The sequence below is a fragment of the Aotus nancymaae genome, unplaced genomic scaffold, assembly GCF_030222135.1.
Source record: "Aotus nancymaae isolate 86718 unplaced genomic scaffold, 86718_ANA_hifiasm-v0.15.2.pri h1tg000041l, whole genome shotgun sequence".
In the NCBI taxonomy this organism is placed as follows: Eukaryota; Metazoa; Chordata; class Mammalia; order Primates; family Aotidae; genus Aotus; species Aotus nancymaae.
In genome coordinates, this window is record NW_026988455.1 from 18890406 (window position 1) to 18896167 (window position 5762).

General features: G+C 56.8%; 1 pseudogene; it reads right to left on the minus strand.

Annotated features, from left to right (window-relative positions):
• Positions 1 to 1229: 1229 nt before the first annotated feature.
• Positions 1230 to 5094, minus strand: LOC105723756 (calmodulin-regulated spectrin-associated protein 3-like; annotated as a pseudogene).
• Positions 5095 to 5762: the final 668 nt, after the last annotated feature.

Below are 5762 nucleotides of genomic sequence, written 5' to 3' on the forward strand. Positions count from 1 at the left end.
AGGATGACAGCCTAAATCCCTAGCCTTGATAATAATAGATCTTGTTAAGCCTGATCTGGATTGCATGTCATTTCACTGATTTTAGAGATGCCTCCCTCCCTGTGGGTGACAGGGTGGGTTACTGTCAGGTGTCCTCGGGAGCTTCTCAACAAGCCTTCATTTTTTTCTCTCATGCATTTATTTTGAGCGACCCTGGAGAATGCTATGCTGGTGGCTGGCTACGGCTATGCAGGGGCAGAGTCGGATAACAATGAATATTGACTGGTGAGGAACAGGTATAAATTGCCAGAAAAATACTTGTAGTTGAAATTCAAAAAGGAATCCTTTTTTGCAATTAGTATTTAGATACCACAAGCCCTTAAGCACATTTTGAAATCCCAGAAGTCTTCATCCTCCTTAGGTAGAACATAGAATATTAATGATTGATTATAATATCTAGATACTATCATGAGCATGCTGGGGATATTAATATGGTATTTGTCCTACTGCATGTCTAAATTTTGAACATTTTCTTAATTCTGAAGCATATCTAGCTGGAAAGACATCCTATCCTTTTTCTGTTTCTGATTTTTACACTTCTGTGAAAAGTCATAGTGATACGCAGGTTTAGACTCAGGAATTTATAAGGGACGAACAGGAACGTCGGCATCTCCTGATTCTTTATGTTAAGTCTGTGGTTCTGGCACAGTGTTTAAGTTAATAACCCAACGTGCTTTATCCTTCCTCTAAAAGGGAAAACCTGCTCTCCTTTCAGCTGGGGTAAACATTGGGGCATGGATGGCTACATAAAGATGGCCAAAGACCAGAGGAACAACTGTGGAATTGCCACAGCAGCCAGCTACCCCACTGTGTGAGCCGATGGATGGTGATGAGGGGACTTGACTGCAGATGGCACATCCAGAGGAGGAATTTATCTTCCGTCTACCAGCCCCTGCTGTGTGGGATGCACACTTCAGTCATTGAAGACCTAAGTGTGATTTGACTTCTGTGATATTTTCACAGTGGTAAATGTTACCTCTGTTTTAATTACTGTTATAAACATGTTTGTATTATTGATTCACTTACTTTGGATTTTTATTTTAAAAGGACATATACATTTTTACCTGTTTAAATAAAATGTAACTTCAAATGTACCTTTTTTTTTTTTTTTTGGAGTGTGGGACCCCGGCCAGCCTTGGAGGGGACAAGGCTTAACTTCTCTTTAAATTTTTTTATTCAAGAAGTGGGGGAGGACAGACAAGGGGACTGAGCTGAGCCCTGAGTCCCTGAACCTACCGGCTCAGTCCCCACAGCAGGACTGGACTCAGAGTCAGAGGGTGGAGGCTCCAGCACCACCCAGACATGGCTGGGGACAGACAGGACCCAGGAACACCCACTCACTGTCCTCTGGCAGGCGGCAGCCACAGCACATGGGGCCCAGTTTTGGGGGTGCTGCCGCCCTTCTTGGGAGTGGTGGGTTTCTTGCCCTGCCAGAGGTGTCCCTGGATGGTGAAGGCATCAACGCTCATGGACGTGGTCTTGGCGGGGATCGGGGGAAGCGCTTGCAGTCCAAGTTGTACTTGTAGATGCCTTCCACCATGGCGGGTGTGATGGTCCGGGGCCCGTAGCCTGCCAGCCGCGACAGCTCCTCCATCTCCCCTGACAGTGTGTAGAGTGCCCTGAAGTGGCAGCTCGAGTCACGAAAGAGGATCAGGAAGTGATTGACCTTGCTTTTCTCAATTTCCTCCAGAATGCATTTCTTCTGCAGTTCTTTCACCTTGCCCGACAGGCAGCAGTGTGACAGAGCGTTGTGGATGATGAACTTGCTGGACTTGGCACTAGGCTCCTTGTACAGCCGTGGGCCTGTGTACTCGGGCACCAACGCTGGAGAGGAGGCATTGCTGCCATTCTCTCAGTCCCGTTCACGGCTCCCAGGCATGTGGCTTGGGGACATGAGGCCCGATGGGGAGGGTTATTGGGGGCCTTTTTGGCCACAGTGAACAGTGACAGGGTGGACTGGGAATAGATTTTGCTCAGCCAAGAGCCCAGCAGGCCGCGTGCTGGGCTTCGCACCAGGGCCGAGTAGTCACAGCAACCTGAGTGAGGCCGGGGCGCCTTCCACCTGCCCCAACCCGGGCCCCTGGACCCCGCAGCCTGGGGCCGCAGCACCTTATCAAGGTCGTCCATCAGCTTCAGCTGGGCCCGGCGCTCTCGTACTCCAGCTGTGTGAAGTCTCCCTGCCGGGGGCCCACCTCCTCCTTGGCTGGAGCCCGGGCAGCAGGGGCCAGGGTGGCCATGGGGGCTGCAGGGACTGTGGACATGGTTGGGGCTGGGCCAAGGGCCTCCTCATGGGCCAGCCTCAAGGCCTCCTCCCTCTGCTGTTCCTTCTCCGCCTCCTGCCACTGCTTGTGCCGCCGCGCCTCCTCTGCTGGCTGCTGCTGCCGCTCCAGCAGGCTGGCCCACTTTTGGGCCATCTCATCCTCAGACTTGTCTTCATCCTTGTAGAAGAAACCCAGCCCTGCTCGGGGCTCCCCCTCTGAAGACGCCTCCTCTTCCAAGGAATCCTCAGCACCAGGGGACTCCCATCTCCCTCTTCCTCAGCGGCGGGATCTGCCAGGCTGCCCAGCGGGATCTCGATGAGGCCAGGCCGGCGGCTGGCTCCTCGGGGGGCGTCCCCTCTGCCAGGAGGATGGAGGAGCGCATCTGCACAGGCACCTGGCTTGGGGAGAACTTGCGCAGGTGGGGGAGGCTGTCTACGTCTTGGGGTGGTGTGAGCATCCTGGTCAGGGGTGCCAGCCGCAGCTCTGCCTGCCGGGTGTGTTTCGGGCTTCGGGGTGACTGGCTGGGCCCAGGCCCAGGGCTGCACCAGGTGGCCAGGACCCACTGGGCGGGGCTGGGGGACAAGGCTTTGGGCCCCGTCGTCGTGGGGCCAGGGATGATCCATGCAGCAGGGGGCGGGGCAAGTCCAGGGGCGTCCGGCGGGGCCAGGAGCTGCTGCTGTTGGTCCGTGAGCCTCTCCATGTCCCGCTGCAGAGAGCTCAAAGCAGCACTCAGCTTGCTGACTGCTCGATTGTATTCCCCCAACCCCTCGGGGGGCAGCGGACCCAGGTCTGGCGAGAAGGTCCCTGCCTTGGGCCGTCAAGTTGGCTTACACTGGCCCTTGCCCGCCGGCCACTCCCCACCAGGGACTGGGCCTGGGTCGGCCTCGGCCTCCGCCTCCCCGGAATCCTCCCTTGGCTGCACCTGCAGGAAGGTGCTTTTGCCCAGCCGCTGGCGGTGCTTGGTGAAGATGGCCTCGATCCGTCGCTTCTGACCCTCATTGGCTCTGCGTTTCTCCTTCAGCCGGGCATCAAGCTCACTCATCTCTGAACTCAGGGCCTCTGGTGGGGCCGGAGTAGATGTGGGGGACCCTGCTCCAGCCTCAGCCTCTGCCTTCACCAGCTGTTTCTTGTGTTCTGCAAAGCTGGTCATTTTCACCTCAGAGTTGGTGGCTGCTGGGGACGAAGCCGCTGCCTTCAGGGACCCCTCGGTTGGGGCCAGTGGTTTTGATGCCTCCCCCACCGGACAGGGAGATGGTTTTGAGGGGGTCTCAGGGTGTGGCATGTACGCCAGTGCTTTGGTGGGCTTGTCGGACAGTGGTTTGGTGGGCTTGTTGGACAGTGGTTTGGAGGTCCCCTCAGGCAGGTACGGGGAGGCCAAGGATGGCTTGGAGGGTCCCTCAGGGGAGTGGAGGTAGAAGCTGCTGTCGGCTGCCCCGTCTGGAAGCAGCCGGGGCTCGGCACTGTGGATGATCTGCAGAGCCTCCTCGATGGTAGGCAGGTCTCCAGGTTCCACGGGGGGCGGGTGCTGGGAAGGGGTCCTGGCTGGCACAGGACGTGGGGGGCCCAGGCTGTCCGAGCTCACAGAGCGGAGGAGCACAGGGTCTCCCATGATGACATCCAAGTCGCTGAGCTGCCGGTTCCAGGCCTTGCCCAGGGCCTCCATATGGGACATGGACGGGGAAGACTTCAGGGAGCCTGCGGATCCTTGGAGTGGGGACTGAGGGCCACCAGGTGACAGGAGTGGTGGTGGAAGTTGAAGACAGGAGAACTGCTGCCGCTGTTGTTCTGAGGGGGGGAGGCCTCCGTGCCCTGGGGGAGGTGGCGTGACCATCCGGCAAGTCCTTCACTTGCACGAAGTTAGGCTTGTGCATCTCAAAACACATGAACAACTCAGCCAGCAGCCCTACCAAGTTGACCTTGAGCGGCAGGGGGACGTACAGCAAGTCCTCGAGGGACAGGAGTCAGCCACGAGGAAGGCATGAGGCACAGAAGTCCTACACCAGCTGAAGGTTGTACAGGCTGTCTGCCACAGACATGGGGTCCTTTAGGCACACCTCCTCAAGTCGAAGCAGCTGGGGACAAGTGCAGTGGATGGTGGCAGCCAGTGCAGCCCCACTGGCCAGGTCCTGGAGGCTGGTCACTGTTGGGAAGCAGGGGGCACGCCGTGCCACCACCCGGTCCTTGCAGTACCGGATTGAGGGCTGCGCCGGGGCCACCCCATCTGTAGGGGCTGCTGGAGAGGCTCTCTGGGCCACTTCCCACTCTGTCTTCTCCTGCAGCCGCTGGACAATCGTGTCCACCCAGAAAAGCAGCTTGTGCTCCAAGCTGGTGAGGGCCAAGGGACCTGGCAGGGTCTTTGTCCACTTGAAGGCAAGGGCAGCCATGAGGTCATCAATGACAGCTAGGTGGGCTCCCATGAGAATGGGCTGGTGCCTCAGGTCGGCCTCGCGCACCGGGCGCTCTGGCAATGCCAGCAGGGCCAGCAGTGCAGAGGGGTTGGGGGGTATTTCAAGCTGTGGCAGTGCCTGGCTCCAGGCCCTGCAGTAGAGCTCGGCTGAGAGCAATAGCCATGTCACTGGGGGCTTCACGTGCTCCTGCGCATACTGGTCAGTATAGAAGGGCTCCCACAGCTCCGGGAGTATGTGCTCTGTGCCCCGAACGCAGCCCGCAGCACCCACGCCAGGCTGGCAGCCGCCTTGGCCCGTAAGAAATCGTACTGGTCCAGTGACTTGATCTCCGGCACCAGGAAGGTCCTTCACAGTGGCCCGGGCCAGGGAGATGCGGCCTCCACCATGGCGGCGCCGGGACTGTGGGCGTCGGGTCCATGCTCGGGCTGGGCTGGGCGGGGCTGCGCCGCGCTCGTGCTCTGGGGTTTCTTTCTGTTTCTGATGCACTGACTTTGTGTAGTTGTATTTTCTGTATTTTCTGTTTTCACACTGCTGATAAAGACATACCCAAGACTGGCCAATTTACAAAAGAAAGAGGTTTAATGGACTCACAGTTCCACGTGGCAGGGTGGTGGGGGGGCCCTCACAATCATGGTGGAAAGTGAAAGGCATGTCTCACATGGCAGCAGAAAAGAGAACAAAATGATAGCCAAGTGCAAGGGGTTTCCCCTTAAAAAACCATCAGATCTTGTGAGACTTACTCACTGTCATGAGAACGGCCAGGGAAAGACCTGCTCCCATGATTCAATTACCTCCCATCAAGTGCCTTCCGCAACATGTGGGAATTGTGGGAGCTAAAATTCAAGATGAGATTTGGGTGGGACACAACCAAACTGTATCAGTAATCAAGCATGAAACTGGGCTCTAAGCCATACCTGCTGTGCCACTGGTTCACTAGGAGGAACAGTGGGTGGCTTTCTGACTCCTCTACTAACAAATGTGCAGATCTCATGTCAGCTCCCCAGTGGCTGTGTCTGACCCAACCCTTGATTGAAGCAAAATATGACAAACGATC